The 14571-nt window shown below is 36.1% G+C and overlaps 1 non-coding gene and 1 pseudogene across 1 annotated transcript; both read right to left on the bottom strand.

Annotated features, from left to right (window-relative positions):
- Positions 1-14571, bottom strand: part of LOC101602891 — a 166535-nt pseudogene that overhangs the window by 47609 nt on the left and 104355 nt on the right.
- LOC123453487 lies at positions 3126-3286 on the bottom strand. Its single transcript, XR_006632865.1, has one exon. It is a non-coding gene; the product is annotated as a U1 spliceosomal RNA (small nuclear RNA).

Raw genomic sequence — 14571 nt, forward strand, 5'->3', positions numbered from 1 at the left:
GATTATTATTTGTTTCCCAGTTCCAGTAATGGTTTCCTTTCTACTGAGTGGATCTGTAAGCAAATCCAAAAGCAGTTGGTTACTCACCATGGCTGTGTACCACTATTACAATTGTATCAGCATCACATCCTATTGTTTGCTTCGAAATCACTTGGACTTTGATTTGCTTGCACAGATGTTGGACATTTTCTCCTGGTAGCTCATGTAATGACTTCCAGCACTAGATGGGATAATTATCTGAGGATTGGCTCTCCTCTGGATTCTAATCAGGTCTCTCCATGGTCTGTGCCAACAGCAATTAGTGTCTTCAGCAGTACGGTCTTACCATTAACCTCTGGTGGGTAATCAAGTGCTCTGACAGAAATCTGTCTTTGTTTGTTTTGGGAGATACAGTAGGCCCCTCTGATCAACAGCTCATTGTGGATGTAGACCACTTCCTGGTACAGGGAATTACAGGCCAGTGCCAAGGGAAAAGATAAAACAAAAAGAGAAGGAAGAGAAACAGGATAAGTTTGAGGTTAGGTTTCATCTCACTCTCTTCAGGACCCTTTGATTCAGGTGCTCCCTCAAGGTTTGCTTGAGGGTTCCAGCTTTCAGTCTGATTTTCAGCATATAGGATTCTATTGTACCAGTTCAATTTGGGTTAAGATTTTGTGTGTATCCCCCCCCATCCCCGCTATATTTTCCCTTCCTCCAAGCCCTAACCTCTCTCTAGCCCAAGCCTCAAGATGCTATTCAGTTAAGTCAGCAACTTGGACTGATCCAGGTTAAGAAGTACAGATAAGTGAGATTATATGACAATTGTGATTTCTGTGATTGTGTGAGTTCCCTTAAAATGATTTGTTCCATGTTCAACCATTTTTCTGCAAATTTCAATATATCATTTTTTTAACTGCTGAGTAGAATTCCATCATGTAGATATTCCAGATCTATGTTATCCATTCAACTAATGATGGGCACCTGGGTTGATTCCAGTTTTTAGTTATTATGAATTGACAAGCTATAAATATGGTTGAGCAAATATCTCTGAACTCATATGTGGAACTTTTAGGGTAATTGCCCAGTAAGGGAATAGCAGGGTCTGCTTGTGACTCTATATTCATCCTTTTCAAAAAATCCCCACATTGATTTCCACAGTGGTTGTACCAGCTTACATTCCCACCAACAGTGAATGAGGATTCATATTTTTCCTCGGCCTTCCAACATTTGTTTTCATTTGAGTTTTTAAGGTTTGCTAACTTTACTAGGATAAGGTGGAATCTCATAGTTATTTTAATTTGCATTTCTTTAATGGTTAGGGATTTTGAACATTTTTTTAAGTGTATGTTAGCCCTTTGTAATTCTTCCTCTGAGAACTCCCGATATAGTTCTCTTCTCCACTTATGTAGTGGGTTTGTTTTTTCTTTTTATTGTTTAGTTTTTTGAGTTCTTTGTAGATTCTAGATATTAGCTCTGTCAGTGTTATAGCTAGCAAAGATTTTCTCCCATTCAGTGGGTAATCTAATGGTTCTGTTCATGGTATTTTGTTTGTGCAAAAGCTTTTTTAGCTTCATGAGATCCCATCGGTTGAGTGCTTGTTTACTTTCCTTGGATACTAGCATTTTGTTCATGAAGTCTTTTCCCAGTCCTACATCTTTTTCTTCTTTTTCCAGCAGTTGAAGTGTTTCAGGTCCTATATAGAGGTCTTTAATGCATTTGGACTTGATTTTTGTATATTGCTAAATGAGTGGGTCAATTTTTTTTTTCTACATATGATCATCTAATTTGTTCAACACCATTTGTTGAAGATGCTGTATTTTCTCCAGTCTACATTATTAGCACCTTTGTCAAATATTAAGCAGCTGTAGTTGTTTGCCCTAAAGTTTGGGTCTTCAATTCTGTTCCCTTGCTCTATGTTTTTGTTTTTATTTCATTACCATGCTATTCTTGTCATTATAGCTTTGTAATATAGCTTTAGATCAGGTATGGTGATACCACTAAAGTGTTTCTTTTGCTGAGGATATGTTTGGATATCTGAGTACTTCTGCCTTTACATATGAATTTTGAGATCAGTTTTTAGTCTCAGTGAAGAATGGCACTGGTATTTTTATTGGCATTCATTAAATCAGAATATTGATTTTGGTAGAATTGCCATTTTCACAATATTAATTTTACCTATCCAGGAACATGGGAGGTCCTTCCATCTTCTTAAATCCTCCTCTATTTCTTTATTTTTTTTATATTTTCATGATATAGTTTCTTCACATCCTTTGTTAGTGTTATTCCAAGGTATTTAATTTTTTTGTTGTTATTGAAAATGGAACAGTTTCACTGATTTCTTTCTCTGTATATTTGTCCTTTGCATATTAAAAAAAACTACTGATTTTTGTACATTGATTTTGTATCCTGCCACATTGATGAAGGAATTTATTACCTTGAGAAGTTTTGGGATGGAGACTTTTGGGTCAGTTTTATATAGGATCATGTCATCAACAAAGGGATAGCTTGACTTCTTCCTTTCCAATTTGAATACCTTTTATTTCTTTCTCCTGTCTTATTGCTTGGGATATTAATTTTAGTGCTATGTTGAAGAGCAGTGGTGAGAGTGTGGACCCCTGTCTTGTTCCTGATCTCAGTGGGTACTCTGTGAGTTTATCCCCATTAAGAATTATTTCAGTTTAAGGAGCTTTATATATAGCCTTTATTGTGTTGAGATATAAACCCTCCATGCCTACTCTTTGCAGTGTTTTGATCATGAAGTGGTGTTATATTTTGTGAAAGGCCTTCTCTACATCAGTTGAGATGATCCTGTGGTTCTTATAGTCCAGTTTATTTATGTGTTCTAGTACATTGGCTGATCTCTGTATGTTAAACCATTCCTGTATCCCTGGGATGAAGCCTACTTGAAAAAGGTAGATAATGCTTTTGATGTGTTGTTGAATTTTGTTAGCAAGGATTTGTTCAGGATCTTGCATATAAGTTCACTAGGGATATTGGCATGTAATTTTCTTTCCTTATTGCATCTTTGTCTGGTTTTGGTATTAGGATGATGCTAATGTCATAAAAGGAGTCAGGAAGTATTTCCTGGTCTCCAATTATGTAGAAGAGTGTAAGAAAAATTGGTTCCAGTTCACCTTTTTTTTCTGGGAGGGATGAGAATGCAGTCCCTCACTACCACAAATTATACAATCAAGTTTCCCACATTTGGGGAAATCACAGGGGTCAGCACATCTGGAATGCATTGGATAAGCTTTGACCTGGGAATACCACCTTTGTGATCATGGCATCTCCCCTGCCAGGTAAGAACTGGTTTCAGTTCTTCAATGAAGCTTTGATAGAATTCAGCTGAGAAGCCATCTGGTCCTGAACTTTTCTTTTTGGGGAGGTTTTTGATTACATTTTTAATATCCATGAATGTGATAAGATTGTTTAGGAGATTAGTCTGCTGTGACTTTAATTTGGGTAGGTGTTATGTGTCTAGGAATTCATCCATTTCTTCCAGATTATTTAATTTTGTGGAGTAGAAGTTTTGGAAGTATGCCCTGATGGTTCTTCCAATTTCATTGATGTCTGTAGTGATCTCTCCTTTTTCATTTCTGATTTTGTTAATTTGAGACTTCTCTTTTATGTGCTTGATCACTTTGGCCAGGGGTTTGTCAATCTTATTTATTTTTTCAAAGGACAAGCTCTTTGATTCATTGATTTTTGAAAATTGTTTTCCTAGTTTCCAATTCATTAATTTCTGTAATCTTGGTCATTTTTTTTTCCATGTGGACCTCTTTGGGTTGGGTACTTCTTGTTTTTCCAGCACCATTAGGTGGACAGTCAGGTTATTGATTTGTGATCTCTCTGTCTTTGTAATGAAGGCATTTAGGGCTATGAAATTTCCCTTTATGACTGCCCTCATTGAGTCCCATAAGTTTTGGTAGGTTGTATTTTCACTATCATTCAAATCTAGGAATTTTATAGTTTCCTTTTTTTTTTTTTTTTTAATTTCTTCCACAACCCATTCATTTTTTTTTAAAAGTGTGTTGTTTAGTCTCCAGGAGTTGGTGATATTATTTATGTGTCTCTTGTTGTTAACTTCTAGCTTTAAAGCATTGTGATCTTACATGGTGCCAGAAGTTATTTCAATTTTCCTGACTTTGTGGCCTAACATGTGGTCAACTTTGGAGAAGGTTCTATGGGCTACTGAGAAGAATGTGTATGCTATAGCACTTGAGTGGAAAGTTCTGTAGATCTCCTTTAGGTCTAGTTGATCTACGATGTTGAACTCTATTATTTCCCTTTTGATTTTCGGCTTGAATGATCTGTCTATTGATGATAGTGGAGTATTGAAGTCTCCAACTATAATGTTGTTGGCGTTTATTTCTGTTTTGTTGTCAAGTAGATTTTGTTTTCTAAACTGTGGTGCCGCCATGTTTGAAGTATATATATTTATGATTGTGATGTGCACGTGTTGGATCATTCCCTTGATAAGTAAGAAGTGGCCTTCTTTGTCCATTTTGGTTACTTTTGGTTTGAAGTCTATTTTATCAGATATTAATATACACACACTTGGTTTTTATTTCCATTTGCTTGGAATATCATTTTCCAATCTTTCACCCTGAGGAGGTGTCTATCTTTAGTGGTAAGGTGGGTTTCTTGAAGACAGAAGATAGAAGGGTCCAGTCTTTTGATCCATCCTGATAGCCTGTGTCTTTTCATGTGTGAATTAAGACTATTAACATTTCAGGTTGTTTCTGTGAAGTTTGAATTAATCTGTGCCATAATGAGGTATTTTATGTGGCTGGGTACATATTTGTGTTGTGTACTGTTTTGAGCCTTTTTTATTTGGGTTATTGTGATCTTCTTCTTGTTAGCTCCTGAGATTGGTTGTTTGACTGTTCTGTGTAGAGTATTCCTTCAAGTATTCTCTGTATGTTTGGCTTTCTGATCATATAATTATAGAGTTGACTTTTTTCATGGAAAATTTTTCTTTCACCATCTATTATGAAGGATACTTTTGCTAAATAAAGTAGCTTGGGTTGGAAGCCATAGTTTTTCAGACTTTGAAGTATTCAATTCCAGGCCCTTCTGGCTTTCAGGGTTTCCATTGAGAAATCTGATTTTATTCTAATGGGATTGCCTTTGTATGTTGTGAATTGCTTCTTTCTTGCTGCATTTAACACCCTCTCATTGTTTTCATTGTTAAGGGTTTTAACTATGATGTGTTTTGAAGAGTTTTTTCTTGTTCTTGCCTGTTTGATGTTTTATGGTCTCCTTGTATCTAGATGGGCCTCTGTTTTGCAAGATTCAGAAATTTTTTCTCCAATAACTTTGTTGAGTATGTTTTCTATACCTCCAGGATGTATTTCCTCTCCCCCTGGTATGCCCATGATCCAGATGTTTGGTCATTTTATGGTATACCTTTATGGTATACTTCCCTCATATTGTATTCACTTTATATTTTGAACTTAGCAAGTTTTTGGCCTCCCAATCGATTTCTTTTGTCCTGTCTTCCAGGTAAGTAGTTCTGTCTTCCACATGAGTGACTCTGTTGGTGAGTGATGTTAGAAATGTTTTTTATAAATTCTATTTGATTTTTGTTTTCTCTTGTGATGTTTTATATAGTGTCCATCTCTCTTTTTTTGAGGTATGGTTTCAACTTCAATTCTGATTTTCTTGATGCTTCTGGTAGTTAATTCTTGCATTTGATCAAGTCTTCATTAAGCTTAATCAACAAGTTGTTGTGGTCTTCCATTTCTTGACTTACTTTCAATTTATTCATATCTCTTTTGAAGATTCTAAATTTTTCTTCCATCAATGTTAAGCCTACTGTGAAAAACTGAATGCTCTAGGAAATGATTCTTTTCAGTGTCCTTGATATTCTTGTTGGTTATTTTATAGTTTGTTTCAAGTTCAGCAATTATTATTATTTTTTTAATCAGGGTCTCATTGGTTGTTGTATTTTCATTTTGGGAATGAATTTCTGTTTATTTCTCTATGATTTCATTGGAGACTTCCATAGTAGAACTAGGCATCCTTGGTGGAGATCTCTCAGTTTTCTGACTTTTATTGGGTTTTGTGCATTGTTCTGTCCATTTTAGGAAGACTGTTTATGTTATTGAGGAATAAGCCAGTTTTTGTCCTTTGGCCCATTCACCTCTGACTGAGGTGAACAGGGATGTTGGTACTTAATGTCCACTCCAGATACCAGAGAAAAAGGCCTGATTCCACAGCTCACACAGGAGTCAGGCCTCCCCAAGCAGGGTGCAATGAGACCTACCAGGAAAGGGGACCAAAAGGATTAAGAAAGCAGCCATCTGGCCTACTTTGTGCTGAGCCCTCAAGGACATGGACAAGTGCAGGTAATTTAGAGTGGGGAGGTTGGAAGAGCCCACACACTGACAGGGCAGGGAACTCAGACCCAAGCTGTGGGAGAGGACCAGAAATGGGTCTGGCCTACTACTCCACACTGCTAAGCCTGCCCATACACTGACCTTGTGGGGAACTCAGACCTGGGCAGTAGAAAGGGGCAGAATTGGGTCTGGCCTACTCACTCCAGACTGCTATGCCCACACACACACTGACTGGACAGATAACTCAGACTCAGTCTGTGGTTGGGGACCAGAAATGGGTCTGTCTTACTTATTCTAGACCACCACACCTGCCCACATACTGAACTTATAGGGAACTCAGACCCAGGTAGTGGGAGGGGGTAGAAATGGGTCTGGCCTACTTCAGAATTTATCTTTTAATTATCAATATGCTCTTAAGATTAATAATTCCTGGGGTAGCATACACAGTAGGAGACTCTTTACTGATGAATTCAGAAGTATAAAGAAAGTCAATCTACTTGTGATGATGGATACCTGTAATCATAGTATGTGGAAACAGAGTGTAGCATGTTTGAGGTCAATGTGAGCTACATGGTAAGTTTCAGGTCAAACCACGGTGCTTACTGACATGTTATCATTAAAAATAAGGGAAGAAGTCAATGCATCTCCATCATTTTATCATATGAATTTGGCACCTACAGTTATTATCTGTATAAAACTTTGTTTGCATTGGTTTGCTGTTTCCCTAGTAATGTAAAATAATTCAATTTTAAAATAGATTTAAATGAAATGACTAAAATATTCTTCTTATATTTATGATTTCAGAGTGAATATTATAGATACGTATTAACTAGTTGGTGGGCATCTTCAGCATATTAGCTAATAGTAAACACTATTATTGGAAAAGGTTCTGTTAATAATTTTAAATATATAATAGAATGTATAACAATATTTTTTTCTAGTGAAATTTTCAGTGATGCTAGAAAAATGATGAAGATACTATGTATTATTTATATTTGCTTGTTTATTTTATTAGCACATAAATTTGTATGATACTGTTTTATTATGACATTTTTAGAAGTATAAATAATGCACTTTGATCATATGCAACCTCTTCTGATTACTTGTCTCACTTTGGAAAAATATTCACCAAGGTAAAATGTTTATGGATAATTTAAAATATAAAACTAGCTTTTATTTCAGAAATATCACCAATGGATTTTGCTTGAGTTATCCACATGAGAATGAGAGTGCAAATACCTAATACACTTTCTATTAATGGCATGTTACCACCTCAGCTTTTATGTACATTGGCAGAAGATAGCCTATCATTCTATTTTCTTTGTCATGGACCACTGATTTTTTTCTTCTTACATAACTGAGCCAATTTTTTTTAAAAAAATGTTGCTAATAGTAAGAAATCAGATTTGGAAATTGTACCATTTTATTTTTTAGTGGTAGCTTATAAACACAAAATGTGAGACTCACTGCTTATTTTATATTATAGTGATAATTCTCAGTAATACCTTAATTACCATAGTTTCTATTATAAATTGGAATCTAGGATGTGTGCCAACAGTTACATATTTGAATATCATAAGAAAAGTACATCCAGGTTTTGATTTTGTAAACATGCCCCTTGCCTAATTGAATCACTGAACAAAATGTGAATAAATTATATGTCTTCCTATCTTTGAGTTAATAACCAACTTTTTCAGAAAAAAAATGTATTGAGGTAAAGAATGATAATCCAATATGAGTTAAATTAAGCATTTTTTTTCAACTCAAAATTTATAAAGGCCAGTATCTCCTTACAATTAAAGTTTTTGTTTCTTTTATATTTTTAGTTTTTAAGTCTTCACTGTTTGATAAATTATTTCACAGTGAGTGATATTTTTATACTTAGAAATGAAACTTCCATTCTATTTCTTATTTGATTTCCCCATCACATATGAAAAGCTCTAATGTCACTTAATATTTAACATTATTTTTAAATGAAAGTTTCATCATAAAAAATGTATTGTAAAAGTAGTAGTGAAAATGTGAATACTGGTGTAGTCACATTGGTAGTAAATCCTATAAACTAATTTCAAAAGGAATAACATCACAGTTTTACCTCACTTTCCATAGCAGAACTGTTTTTGAAAAACTATCAGTTAAATGTTGTGAGATCAGTAGCCAGCTTTCATATTCTTTTAGGCTATTCATTTGAGAACATTTTAAACAAGTATAGAATAAAAAATAGAATAGAATCAGAAAGAATTCATATCCCCATCCTTAATCCAAAATACATATTTTGCATATGACTGAACTAAGGCATATATCATATGTTATACAATTGCCACATTGCAGATTTACTGGCCTCAGTGATTTTAGGTAATTATATAGATTGTGCAGCTATTGTCAGCGACTGAACCATTACCATTACCCAGGAAGGTCCTTTAGATCCACTAACTATGTTTCCCATCAAACTGTTGTATGCTTATATTAGCCTTTTATGGACATATAATGTAAGGAAAATATAACAATATAAGGCTTTAAGTGTTTGACTACTTTCATCCAATATAATTATTTGAGTTTTATCCACAGTGAAGAGGGCTTGCTTTTATTGTTGAATATTGGTTCCTTGTGTGGATATACCATTCTGTCATACATCAATGTCATGAGATGAAATGTTTCCTAAAGTTTACTTGCTGAGTGCTTGGTCTATAGTTGAAGGTACTATTTGGGGATGTTATGGAAACTTCAGGAAATGGTGTCTACTTGGAGGAAGTACTTTACTGAGGTTTGCCTTTACAGGTTATACACAGTCCCCAGAACCCCTTCCTCTTTAACTTCCTGTCTGCCATAAAGTACACAGCATTCTCCACAACATGTTTTTCCTCACATGTTGTTTTTCCCACATGAGGAGACAGGCAATTTTGGTCAGAGTTCTCTGAAAGATTGAGACAATGAACTGTGGCTCAAGACCTCCAAATCATTGAGTCAAAATATAGCTCTCCACACTTTGATTGTTTCTGTCAGGTATCCAGTCATAGGAAACACAAAATTAATCACATTTAGGTGTTTGTGTTGGTTTGAAAGTGCGTTTAGGCTATGACATTTGACTTCTAGAAATTAAGTTGCTAAGAAAATTTATATGAAACTATATATTTTTTTTTTCAATTGCTTCATAAGAATGTAATGCTTTTGTCATGTGGCCCATGTATGTTCTATTTATTTTTTTATTTATTTTAATTCAGGGGGACACTTTCCAATGTAGGAAATATCCCAGGGATTACATTAGCACACAGAGGCTATTACTAGGTAGTCTCCATTGATACTTGGTCATATGTGTAGCCTAACACAGAGCTGGAACACCAGTTTGGGTCTGTTTTAAGCCTCTGCTATTGCCTTTTGCAGGGTCTAAACCCTTGACTACTTTCTGAACTTGGTGTGGGTGACTGTAGGTAATCTGATGATGTTTACACTGATAATGCTTTGGGGTAGTAGACCTAACCTCTGTGATCTTTATTAGGGTCTTGACAGTCTTGACATATGCACTCGTGGCCTTAGCAAGGCTTGTCTAAAACTCATTCAATCCCTTCCAGTTGAGGATTGGTACTCCCTTAAGAGATTTTAACTTCTGTTATTAAACTTTCTTGATGCCATTTCCCTGCCACTTTGGGAAATGGCTGTGTGTGCTGTGGTTTGACATGGCCAGTGTCTAAATAATAATTCAAGACTCTTGAGGCATATGGAGCTAGGAAGGAAAAGGGCCATATTAAGGGCCATAAAAAATCTTGCTGTGAGTTCAAGGCTACCCTGAGACTATGTACTGAATTTCAGGACAGCCTGAGCTAGAGGGAAACTCTACCTCAAAAATCATATATATACATTATATATATATATAAGAGACAGAAAGAAATAATGGAGAATGTATGTAGTGGTTTGATTCAGGTGGCCCCCATAAACTTGTGTTCTGAATGTTAGGTTCTGAGCTTATGGAGATTTGGGAATTAATGCCTCCTGGAGGTAGGGTATTGTTGGGAGCAGGCTTATGCATGTTATAGTCAGTTTCCCCTTGTTAGTGTTTGTCCCATTCTCCTGTTGCTATTGTCCACCTGATATTGGCCAGAGGGTGATGCCCATCCCCTGCTCATGCCATCATTTTCCCCTGCCATTGTGGAACTTCTTGTCGAGCCTGCCAGCCAAAATAAATCTCTTTGTCTCACAAGCTGCTCTTGGTTGGGTGATTTTTACCAACAATGTGATCCTGACTGCAACAGTAAAGTAGAACTGAGGAGTGGGATTGCTGCTAGATAACTGACTATGTGGCTTTGGCCTTTTGGAGCTGATTTTCAAGAGGGATGTGGAAGGACTTGAAACTTTGGTCTCAGAGAGGTCTTGCAGTACTATGCATACAGCTTGATGGACTATTCTTGTCAGAGTTGAAAGTCCTGAATGCAGTAAGAACTATGGACTGTGAGGTGTGGCTTATGAGGGTGAGAAAGAGCTTTGCTTGGACTGGGCTAGCAGTTTGTGCTAGTAGCTTGCTGTTATGCCTGTGTCCTGAGAAGTTGTACAGGGTTGTTTCGCGTAGAAATGAACTGGTGTGAGCAGAAGGATATGTCACAGAAAAAAAAAAAAAAAAAAGATCTTTGGGTGAACTTCTGCCTATTTACAACTGAGAGATTATAGCCTTTGGGATTGTGCCAGCTGACCCGCACTAAGACAACAGGAAGAATGTAGACTCTTTTGAAGTCTGCTTTATCCCCCCCTGGATTAACAAATTGGTACCCTACCTGGTATTGTGGAGTATAAAAAATGCAGAAAAGAGAGGGTCATTGAGTTTACAACATGGTCTTATGTTTTGGAAATGGCTATGCAGTGTGAAGCAGGTTTACTGGTTGCCTGCATGGAGACCTCCATGGGGCCATGAGGATGAATCGTGGGTTGCAGTGGAGACTCAGTGGGGATGCCAGGACCACAAGATGGCTTCCATGGAGAGCTGCTCACCTCTGATGATATTTTCCAGGACTGTGAGTAGCCTAGCTGGAGGGGCAGAATTGGAATGACAGAGACTTGTTGCTGATTAGAATTAACAGACTTGGAGATTTGTCACTGAATACAGTTGTTGGACTTGAACCTACAGTGTTTGCGGTTTGCCTTGCTTGTTTTAAATCTTGTATTGGTTGAATATTTATTTTTTATGCTCAATGCCATCTTTTACAGTGTAAATGTTTATTCTGTGCCATTATGGATTTTGAGGGTTTTTTTTTTTTTTGGTATTATGGCTCAGTTAAGATAGCTTGCATTATGGGGATGTATTAACATCATTGGGATTGATAAAAAAGTTTAATGAGTACTGCCATATATATATATATACATATCCCTCATCATTTATGTAGACAATGGAATTTTGCCACATAAATGTAACAGAATAATTACTACAGTAATACGAAAGTGAAAATTATTTTTCCCTTCTGTTAAATGTTACAGTGTTGGCCAATAGAAAATTTTAACATAATAAGGTAATATTTCTGGAAAAAACCAAGTTGAAAAGATAAAGCTCTTGAATACTATTGCCTATCTTATGCACCTGGACTCAAATGTCATGGTCTGGGAAAATTTAATGTATAATGAGAAATAAGAAAAGTACTTAATTTTTTTTTAATGTTCACACTGCTTATCACTTTCCTATACTAGAAAATGTAGTCATGATTTGACTGTATCTAGAGATAGAGCCTGTGAGGAGATACTACAGGTTAAACAAAATGTTATATAGGTAAGGCTCAACTCTAATGATATGGATGCTATTAGATGAAAAGGAAAATATATCAAAGATCTTTCTGTTTGCCATGCAGAGACACAACCCAATAGGTAGCCCTATGTAAGCCAACATGAAACCTGTACTAGGAAGCAAATTGACTGGCACATTGATTTTGGTCTAGCCTCCAGAACTGTGAGAGTATATCCCCTTTGTTTAAGTCACCTAACCTATAGTTTTTGTCATAGAAGCTTGAGCTTACTACACAAATATCATTGCCCTGTATAGTGAGGGTCATGAAAGATGTGTGCAGGGACTCAGAAGAGCTATGATATATGCAAAGGCTTTCAAGAGGCAGATATTTGAAGTACTTCTCAGAATGTAGTAAGCAGCTATTGTCACTATAACAACACAGACTGAAAGATCTACATAATAGAAAGGGCTCAGTTTGTACTTTTGTGTGTTCCAAGTTGAAATACCATAGTGTGGGCTCAATGTTGGCTGCCCAGAGGCTGCACCACTTCATACCACAAATACATTCAGGAGCCAAGAATTCAATCAGAGGCAGAGAGGAAAACAGGTAAGGGGAGGCCAGGCTTGACCCTTTATATCATCCTTCACTGGAGAGTTTGCAAGAAAACAACCAAAGGCTAACAGGAGAAAACCTAAGGGCCTTATGAGGCATCATTTCCTTAAATTCCCTCCCACTAATGTCCCCTTGTGGGGAAAAAGCATTTAATTACGATGTACCCTTGGGGGACATAAACCACATGTAAATCAAGATACAAAGAATGAGTAGGGATTTGCAAAGAAGTAAATTGGGAAAAGTTTCTAGTATTCACTGAGCACTTGCCTTATGCCTCTCATAGAATGAACATATCACTAAGCCATCACACTTGATCTTGGGCTGCACCTTCTGAGTACACTCATTCTGTTTACCAAAACACTGGGTCTTTATGGGGACATTGTGTTGTATTTGGAATCCCTTGTAACCTGATTTGCAATTTTCAGAATTTACTGAACAAAGAAAAACCATTAGATCCTGTGATACTGATCTTCAGATATTAATTTGTTATTTATGTATTATTTTGTAACTCATCACCTCCTTCAGTAGAAAACTGACTATAAATTGTCATTTTGTTTGCAATCTCATGGGCATTTTATTAATGAAAGATTGGTTGTGTATAAATAAAATATATGTTGGAAGATTCAAAGTGCATTTCTTGTTATGAGCTTCTTTCACTCAATCTGAAAAATAATGTTCTATTACCTAATCTTGATACTTTCTGGGCATCATAAAAAGAAGAAAGTGGATTTTTAAGTTTCCCCTCAGGCACCTGTCTCTTGGGCTCTTTGTGCCTTGAGCATAATTTTGTTTGAATATAAATAAAGAAGAAAAGAAAAAAAGTTTGGAATAATTAGCTGCAACAGTTTCATTTCTTCCTTTCCCCACAGGGACGTGCTTGACTTTCCTTTTATCTTCTTTTGTTTATTTTCCTCCATTTTCATTTATTCAAAGTCCATGCATAGACAGGGAAGATTCAATCACAGAGAACTTTTTATGGGGACTTTTGGAAACTTTTCTTTATATTTTCCTTTCTATTTTGAGGATGCCTAAAAATAACTTGCAGGTGGGCAACTCAATTCAGAGCCAAATTCTCCCTCTGTTCTTTATTATAACATTTGTCACATTTTTAGAAAGTTTTACAGTGGATATTGAAGTTTTTCATTTTTTTTTCTGGATCTGCATTTTTCCAGAGTTATTTTATGGGTCCAAGTAAATTCCATAATCTTGCTTTTATTATAATTTTAGTTTTGGTAAATGAACAATGAAGTGGAATTTGGACTTCAAGCCAAAGGCTACATTTCCTCTGTACTGACTAAAATGATCCCCAGTTGTTATTTGTTCCTGGTGTTGAAAATCAAAGGTTCAGATCTTTTTTGGTTTATGCCCAGCAGAATATGTCTGTGTTGAAGGACATGGAGAGAAGTAACCAATTCCTCTAGACATTGCAATGATGGGTTATCTGTAGACAGACTAAGGATGATTTATTTTTATTTTAAAACTGAGTGACCTAGAAGCCATAGCACACCAGCACTTCCAAACTCGCAGTGTCATGTACTTTACCACTTGGCTGAGCTTCCTTTCCCTGAATTTCGGTTCTAGAAGTGATCTTGTCAGTGCACTCTGCCTGAAGCTACCATGCCTTGTCAATTCCTACTCAAACAAATGTATTGACTCTATTTTTTTTCTGATTGAACATAAATATATGCCTTTTAATACAAAATAATTTATTCCACAGACTTCAGTTACTATTATCAGACACTACATGTATACATACTGCAACCATTTCATTAATATAAATCTAAGGAAAGCAATATGGGTATAATTAATTTCTACTAAATTCTGTATCCTATGATCAGAGATGCATGCATGTGTTTACAATTAGGAAAGACTTACTCCCTTTGGGATTGTTGCCATCTAAATCACCAAAAATACTGATATTGTGTTCAAAATTAAAG

Source organism: Jaculus jaculus, chromosome 11 (genome assembly GCF_020740685.1).
Source record: "Jaculus jaculus isolate mJacJac1 chromosome 11, mJacJac1.mat.Y.cur, whole genome shotgun sequence".
Classification (NCBI taxonomy): domain Eukaryota; kingdom Metazoa; phylum Chordata; class Mammalia; order Rodentia; family Dipodidae; genus Jaculus; species Jaculus jaculus.